Raw genomic sequence first — 9,755 nt, 5'->3', positions numbered from 1 at the left:
GCATACGGTATTTGTTTTTCTCTTTCTGACTTACTTCACTCTGTATGACAGTCTCTAGGTCCATCCACCTTGCTACAAATAACTCAGTTTCATTTCTTTTCATGGCTGAGTAATATTCCATTGTATATATGTACCACATCTTCTTTATCCATTCATCTGTCAGTGGACACTTATGTTGCTTCAATGTCCTGGCTATTGTAAATAGTGCTGCAATGAACATTGTGGTACATGACTCTTTTTGAATTATGGTTTTCTCAGGGTATATGCCCAGTAGTGGGACTGCTGGGTCATATGGTAGTTCTATTTTTAATTTTTTGAGGAGCCTCTATACTGTTCTCCATAGTGGCTGTATCAATTTACATTCTCACCAACAGTGCAAGAGGGTTCCCTTTTCTCCATACCCTCTCCAGCATTTATTGTTTCTAGATTTTTTGATGATGGCCATTCTGAACGGTGTGAGGTGATACCTCAATGTCGTTTTGATTTGCATTTCTCTAATGATTAGTGATGTCGAGCATCCTTTCATGTGTTTGTTGGCAACCTGTATATCTTCTTTGGAGAAATAAGATTTTTAAAGTCTTAAGTTCAAAAAATTATGCCACTCTGGTACTTTTTCTAACTATTAAAAATTTTAATTGAATATCATAGTAGAGTTTACAATTGATAAGAAAAACAGATCAGATACTCGTATAACCTAGAAGGAATCCAATTGTATTTCAAAGCTAGTAGCCTAACTTTAACACATGCCTTACCTCATGAGTAAGTTTAAGAAATAAGACAAAAACAAAATAAACAAAAAACAGTACTTGAAAGTAGAATTCTTCTGAAGACGAGTAAAAAGATTGTATGCAACCCCCTTTGTCATTAAAGCACAGAGGTAGTAAAAAGAGCTTGGGTTTTTGAGTTAGATTTATGTTCTAATTCCACTTCTGGCTGTTTTACATCAAACTGGTCACTTAACCTCTCTGAGTTATCAATCTATGAATCGATGTTAGCAGCGGAGTGATAATACAAGGATTAGAAATAATGTTAAGTACCTAGCACATGGTAAGCATTCAGTAAAGTCCTGGAAATACTATCTTTACTCAATAAAAAGACCAAATGCTGAAACTTATTTTTTAAAACACTCTGTGTATCTGTTTTAATAAAAAGAGAAGGAAGCCCCAGCTAGTGACTGGTCATATGTCTGCAATTTGCTTGATATGACACAGTGAACCTTAGGAGAATTTTTTCTCCTAGCTTAGGGAAAATCATTAGCCATTAGTCATCTAATCCTTAGACCAAGCTTTAGAAGGGAGGAGGATGGGGAGGGGAAGAGGAGGAGGAGGAGAGAACTTTAGCAGATTTGGAATGGGTCTGTACAGACAAGGTGGAGGTGAGGAAAAGAAACCCGAGATGATTTTTACAAATTTGGTTTACTGCATTCTTTGTCCGTGTCTGTCTCTCTTGTTGCTTGAGAGCAACGTGAGAAAATGGAACTATGTCTCCTTTATCTTGTGTTGGCCACAATGCCCAGCATGGACTTTTAAACATGGTGTTGTAAGTGCTGGGAGTGGGGGAGGAAAGAATGAAGAGGTGAGGGAAAGGAACTGCAGAGAAAGGAAGGAGAAAGAAGTGGATAGATGAGGCAAAAGAAGGAAGATGAGAAGAAAGAAGGAAGGAAGAGGAGGACAAGAAAGTGGTTACTCTCTCAAACAGATCAGAGTAAAACTGCTCCCAACTGTGTTTTCGTGACTTTTTTTTAACATTTCTTTTACTCAGTTGGTATCTATTCTTTGGTTCACCTGAACTAAGACTAAGAAAGCTTTGTGTAGTTGCGAGTAGAGTTATTGGTGATGGTGTCAGCAGCTATGCCATCTTCCAAGAGATTGGGACTGGAGCTGTGAGATAGGGGAGCTGCACAGCGATCTGTTACTCACTCACACCCCTGTGATGGCTAATCCTTTCCTCTAACTCACACTGGCCAATCTAATTGCAGCCTGCTAACATCTAAGGCACAACCAAATCTTATCCATTTCTCTATGTAATCCGTCTGAAAGCCTTTCCTGAACTTCAACCTTTTCTGCTTTATCCACTGGTTTCTGAGATCCTGAATTCTCTCCTTTCAACTCCATTTAATAAATAGCTGTGAAACCTTTTGCTGCCAGACTCCCTGCTTCGTAACCTTCCTTAAGTCCTTTGTCCTGGCTTCCTTACCTGTCACATAAACTTTGAGTCTATCAGTTTTGATCATAGTGCTAAAGAGGCTAAGGCCAAAGGTTAAATAGCAGAAAAGCTTATAAATTCGGGCACTCACAAACATTAAAGCGTGAAAAGTACCTTAAACAATGACTTAGTACGACCCTCTTATTTTACTGATGAGATCAGTAAGGTCCGGAAAGATCAAGTTTTCATAGGAAAAAAACCAACAACTAAACATGGCCACAGAGTGACCTTTAATCTTAGGCAATCATCTTGAAAATTCTTGTTTTTCTTATTTCCAGAAGTCAGGCAAGAATGTGGATTACATCACATAATCATTACCCTCTTGCAGGAGGCCAGGAAACCTCAAAGCCCTTTTGGGTTCTCTTTCTCTAATTACCAGTACCTTTCTCACTGGAGTATTTGTCTTAATCCTCAACCCTAACTAGCATTTCTCTATTTTGTCAACTGAGGAGGAGAGAAACCATATAAAGGTCTCAGATAGGACACAGAGTATAGCGGTGAGATGCAAGGATCCTAGAGACAGACAAGTTCAAGTCTCAGATCTTAGTTACCTCCTGGCACTCTTACTTTGGGCAAAATTCTTAACCTCTCTAAGTCTTGTAATGAAAAACAGGGATAAACACCAGGTCCTGCCTTGCAGAGTTTTTCTGAGGGTTACATGAGCAACACCAACCCAGTCTTCCCCATCACCATCTAGGACCTTATCTGGGACATGTGTCACAAGCCTAAACCCTCCCCTTCTTCATAGCGACTTCCTTCCTGGGTGGAAGAAACCTGGTCTCCTTTCCTGGTCAATGACTTCAACTGGAAACACCTCGGTCCATGAGGTCAGAGATGTCCTAACAATATTGAACCTCAAAAGGGAAGAGATGAGGATCTCAATCCCTTTGATTTCTAAACGTTTCTTGGCACCCCGTGTGAACATGCCTTCTGTCTTCCCACCCCACATACACCAACGAGCAATCCCTATCTACCAACAGCATAGAGAGAGGCTGCCATTGTCTGACCAAATAAAATCCTATTCCACCACTGTAATACATCTGCATTTCATATATTTGCTTCATCTTTATACTATATCTTTCCTATAACATGAATCATAAGTATTTGCTTCTACTGTATACTCAATTGCATATTCTTTTTGTTGATTATAATGTAAGCATTTTCGTATTGCTACATAAACAGGTAAGCTTGTTACTAAATATCCACATTTCTGAGAAAAGCCATTAAGTGGTTCTTTCCAGAAAAAGAAGGTCTGGTCCAAGCTGACCTGATATTTCCAAAACCAGAAACACATTTTTTTGGGGACTCTCAGATGCAAAGGATTATATATAGAATGGATAAACTATATTGTATAGCACAAGGAACTATATTTAATATCCTATAATAAACCATAATGGAAAAGAATATGAAAAAAGAAACACTTTTAAATAGCAGTTATTCTTGCTATAAAACATTCCAATGTTTCTTCTCATTGGGCAATCCCACCAAAATGATAATAATATCATTTATTTTGTTACTACTCTGTCCTAAGCATTTTTGCGGGTGTTACTTCATTTATTCCTCATAATCTTATTAGATCAGTATGGTTGTGCCCACTTTTCAAATAAGAAAGTTGAGGTGCAGTGGATAAAGTGTTCTGCAAAATGTCACCCAGCTAGCAGATGAAAGGGCTGTGATTCAAAACAGGATGTGGTTCTGTAACTCATGCCTATATCATCTGAATTTACAGAATTCTGCACAAACAAAATGTAAACCAAAGGGCTTAAAAGGCAACTGTGGCAGAAATATTTAAACCTAAGGCTGTTAAAGTCGGAGCTAGATGGTAGTTGTAGTGGTAAAATTATATTTTATTCAGAAACAGTTACAACAGGGGAAAGAGATCTCAGTATAGAACTGGGCTCAATTCCAAAACAGCATGCACAAGTGGGGATTTCTAGTCAAGGGTGGAGGTCAGGGGGTGGAAAATTACAGAAAGGATTACTTACATTATCTACAAGGGTGAGGGGGATTTCTACCTAAAGTGACTTGATAGAACTCTTGCTGAAGGCAAACCAAGGTGATCATATATCACCTGGGGGGTGCTGGGGAATGTGGAATTTTCTATGTTGAGGATGACCAGATATCAAGGGTAGGGGGCTCTCTTTAAACCAACTTAGCAAGATTCTTGCTGTGACTGGCTGATGCTCGCCCAACAAGGACAGACACCAAGGTCAAGGCCTAAAGGGTTCAAAGGAGCCTAAGTAAGGTTTGGTCAAGGAGAGCCTTTGTCAAGACTCAGCCAGTGACTCTGAAGCTCAATAACTTCTTAGTGGCAGAGAGGACTTACAGCAGAAAGTCACATGTAATGGGCCACACTCGCCACTGTCTACGAGCTGTTTGGTTGCCTGGATTGTCAGACACCTTGCTTTGCGCTCCCACCGACAATGCAGTACAGTATTGGCTGAGACCACAGAATGGCAGAGCCTATGAAAACTTTGCATGAGACATGCCATGTTATAAGTCTATGTTAAATCCAGTGACAAGCTGAAAGACACGTATAGAGTACAAAAATTGTCAAGGTGACCTTACTCCAGGGGCACCATATTTTATAAGAAAATTTTAAGAGAAAAAGGTAGGCAAGTGGTTAAAGAAGATTTGAGATAGATAGGCAGAAAATTCAGCCATGAGAAAGAAGGAGATCCTACCATTTGCAACAACATGAATGGAACCTGAGGACATTATGCTAAGTGAGAAAAGTTAGAGAAAGATAAAAACTGTACAATATCACTGATATGTGCAATGTAGAAAAGCTGAACTTATAGAAAAAGCGAGTAGAATGGTGATTGCCAGGGGCTGGAGTGTGGCGGGAATAAAGAGATGTTGATCAAAGGGACAAACTTGCAACTAGTAAATAAGTCATACAGATCTAATGCAGAGTATAGTGAATATAGACATTATTGTATTATAATCAGCAAACTCATTAAGAGACTAGATCTTAATTATTCCCACCACAAAAAAAATGATAATTATGTGACATGATAGAGGTGCTAACTATCTCTACAGTGGCAATCATATAAGAATATACCAATGTATCATACCAACATCTTGTACACCTTAAATTTGCACAATGATATCTGTCAAATATATTTCAATAAAAAATAAAATACTTTTTCAAACCAAAAAAGAAGATAGGCAATATAAATGTATGTGTGTATACATATATATGTAGATATAGATATATATTTATACAAACATATATACAAACAGTTTACCCTTGAACAGCATGGGTTTGAACCACACAGGTCCACTTATATTTTCAATAAATATGTACTACAGTACTACATGATCCCTGGTTGGTTGAATCTGCAGATGCTGACCACAGATACGAAGGGCTGACATTAAAGTTATACATGAAAGTGGCCCTGTTACCTTGGAGAGCTGAAGGGGTGAAACGCCCTCCTGAGTCCCCTCCAATTGGTGAGGAATGGAATAGCAGAGCTGGTGGGAACCAAAGAAAGAGAGGCAATCGGTTGCAAGATAACAGACAGTTTAGAGGTAGGGATAGCAGACGGGGGTGGCCAAGTGACAATCGATCCAATTAGTGGCATGGACGATCCTGGGGTAACAATTACCTGCAGCACAGACAAGAACCTTACTACCCCCATCAATATGGACACTACGGTCACAACCAACAGCCTCCCTATGGCTACTACTGGTAGAAATGTCAGCAGCTTTTAGTAAAACCATTTACTCTGTTAACATGACAAAAGTTTATGTTGTGTTTTCTGTTGGTCATAGGTTTACATCTGATTGTAGAGAGTGGACTGATTTTTTGGAACTTGAGACTTTTTAAAAATTAGATCTTACTGGAGAGATATGATGGCTGCTGGCAATATCAGTAAATACTCCCCTAAAAAGGTTGTGGATTATATCGCTCGACTTCTACCTCAGATTCTTCTTTATTTCATGAGTTAATAGTGCTTTGAATGTTGTGAATTTTCTCCTTGTTTGACTTACAGGAGTTCTTTGTTTTACACAGAAATAAAAATTTTACATAGAAAATGCTTGCTTTTACTTTGTAAGGTAAGCAAGTATCCCTATACTCAGATGTGCTCATTCCTAATATTTTACAGAAGTAGTACAATCAGCTCCTAAATGCACAACTATGCTTACTTGTGATGTATTGTACATAGTAGTAGTTGAAAGGAAAACAGTTGTAGTATATTTCGTTTGGCTTTTGTTATTATGTGACTGTGGTATTTTGTAATTACTCTATAGGTATGAATCATCTTCACAATCGTTTTGGTCTCTTTTTAGAGGGATATCAAGAATAAAGCTGTAAAATCAGGAAGGAATCATTCTCAGTTTCAATGTCTTGATCTAGTGGTAGGTGGGATTAAGGCACACAGTAATTTTATACAAACGCTAAGGTTTTTTGCTAACTTAAACATACCAGGTCAAAATTCACGCATTATACAAAAGTTTAACTCTGCAATGTTCCCTTCCTTTTCAATCATATGCAAATAATGCTGCATTTTGTATTTACTTTTATGGTATTTAATGTGGGTTGATTTTACAATGTTATGTTCACCTCCAAATGTGGACCTTTGCTGCTTCCTCTTCTGTAAATCCAGTGATGCTGTAACTTCCTTTCAGAGTGATCATTGTTATTTCACATCATTTTAATGGCCATTATAATGGTTTTACTCAAATAAAATACTTGTAAGTAAAAAAAAAAAGTTATACATGAATTTTCAGCTGCATGGAGGGTTGGCACTCCTAACCACCACATTGTTCAAGGGTCAACTGTATACATATTGTAAATATCTAAATGAGGAATGAGATGTGTGTCTGTGCACATATATCCTCCAGGATTAAAAATCATCTGTAAAGATTGGAGAATCTATCCCCGATAGTCTGAAATGACAAATGCTTTACCAATAGCATTAGAAGTATTTGAACTCTGTATTGCTTATCTGGGCAGTTATGGCAGAGATCCTGTTTTCTCAGTAAGCCATAGTTCTTGAGAGAAAGGGCTTCCCAGCAGTCAAATGATCTTTTGAGTCCAGGCTACAGACACTGGAGCAGTGGTGGTGTCTTAAGGAGGATGCTGGTTGGGACACCTTATCCAGAAACCGGCATGGCATTTGGTTATAAGCTGTCGAGTTCCTTCAGGGCACTCTGGACACTGAATTCTCTGTACCTGGAACGTGTGAGCCATAATACAGGCAGCTGGAGTTGGAAAGAGTCTCCCCCAGAATTCCACCCTTTCCTTGCTCCCATTTATGACACCAGACTTCCTTTGGTGTCAGCTTCTTCTGTGGCTCCTGTTTCTTGCCTTCGCTTTCTTTGGTAAGGCTGAATGTTCAAGCCTATGTCCACCCTTTGGTCCCATGAGAAGTGACTCTTGCTTTGAGCCAGCTCCATCTCTGGATGGAACTCTACCCTGGCCTTGCCTTTGTTCCCAGCTCCTCCCTGTACTATTCCCAGTATCCAATCCCCCACAAACCCCGCATCCTATTTATTCCTTCCCTAGGCCTTGGGCTCATGCCTGCCTACATCTGATGTGAGCTCCAACTCTTGTCCAGCTATCTGTGCTGGCTCACCTCTCTCCCTTGCTGTGACAGCCAGAGAGTCACCAAGTCCCAAGCTGAGGCCCCAGCAGAACTAAGGAACCATTCCCCTTTCAAAATATTTCTTTCAGAAATATATAAGGAAGTCCAAACAGCCTTGCCAGAGCCAAAGAGACTTCATATCTCAATAGCAAGGTCTAAATCCTGTTTTCCATCTCACAGTGTAGACACACACTGGGTACAATGAAAGGAAGTACTTTCCTTGGAAGGCAAGAGACTGACCTTGCAGCCCCAATCTCAACCACTAATCCTAGGAGCCATAATGTCTTCAAAGTTTTAATTGTACAGATTCACAATGAATGGAGAAGTTGTGACAGTTACACTGAAGTGTCAAATGTGTTGTATTTCCCTTACTAGAACTATTGAAGATTGAGCTAGGAATATCTGATTACAATTTAATAAACAAAGCTAGTTTCCAAAAATTTAGTTCTACTGGAACTAAAGCACAAGTTAAAAAAACACAAAGAGTGTATTATGCTTGCAACAGCAAACGACGCCAGGAAAGTTTGGAGATTTTTTTCCCTTCATCATAAAATTAATAAAAAATTTGAAACAAAAGAATATTTTAAAACTATTCCACTGCAATACATCAGTATTTCATGTATTTTCTTCATCTTTATGCTATATCTTTCTTATATCATAAATCATAAGTATTTCATATATTATATACCCAAATGTGTATTTGTTTATTATTGGCATGTTTTTATAATGCTACATAGTCTTTATAAACATTATTTTAATGGTTGCATAATATTCCACAGACAGACCAAACTGTTTAACCCAAACATTTAAGTAATAAATTGGATATATAGGTTGTTTCTATTTTTTCCTGTTTTTAAAATTACTGCTGCTAATGTAAAATAGAACACATATAATCTTCCCTGCCCCCAATTTTTGGCACAGAACTCCTAAAACCCTTGTAATTTCCTAAGTGACATGAGCACTAAAAGAATCTTGGTGTTCCAATATTTGGTCTCTGACCCTGATTCCTGACACGAAGCTCCTAAATTGCCTGGAATTTCCCGGGTGACGGGGGTGTCTTTTGTTCTAATGAGATGACTCTTGGTGTGTTCCTGGATGGCTTCAGAATGGGGACTGATCACCAGAAAGACCAAGCCATGATTAGAAGCTTGGAACGTTCAGCCCCACCCCCTCTCCAGATATTGGAGAGGGGCTGGAGGATAGAGTTAATGATCTATCACGCTTAGAAGATGAAGCCTCAATAAAAATCCCCAAAGTGCAGAGTTCAGAGAATTTCTGGGTTGGTGAATACATCTACATGCTGGGAGGGTGGCACACCTCAACTCCATGGGGACAGAGGCTCCTGTCCTCCGGACCCTTCCAAACCCTGTCCTATGTATCTATTCATCTGGCTGCTCACTCATATCCTGTATTATATCCTTTAAAAGAAACCAGTAAACATGTTTCCCTGAGTTCTGTGAGCCATGCTAAGCAAATTATCAAACCCAAGAGAAGAGGGTCATGGAAACCCTGATTTATAGGTAATGATGAAAAGTATGCATGACAACCTGGGACTTGCAATTGGCATCTGAAGTTGGGGGCAGTCTTGTGGGCCTGAGCCTTTAACTTGTGGGATCAGACACTAACTCCAGGCAAATAGTGTCAGAATTAAAGGGAATCTTAGGCAATCCAGTTGGTGTCATGGAGAATTACTTGATGTGTGGAAAACCCACACATCTGGTGTCAGAAGTGAAGTAATGTACACATGGCAGCAGTGTGAGGGTAAAGGGGAAACACAGAAGTGTTTTTTCCAACTCCGCCAGTAATACCTTTGTGCCATTTTTCAACATTTAGAATACTGTCTTAGACCAAAGTCCCAGAAATGGATTAATAATAAAGGGTATAAAAGAGGGTATACAGGGCTTCCCTGGTGGCGCAGTGGTTGCGCGTCCGCCTGCCGATACAGGGGAACCGGGT

This window comes from Physeter macrocephalus, chromosome 4 (genome assembly GCF_002837175.3).
Source record: "Physeter macrocephalus isolate SW-GA chromosome 4, ASM283717v5, whole genome shotgun sequence".
Lineage (NCBI taxonomy): Eukaryota > Metazoa > Chordata > Mammalia > Artiodactyla > Physeteridae > Physeter > Physeter macrocephalus.
Note: the sequence above shows the minus strand (reverse complement) of the source record.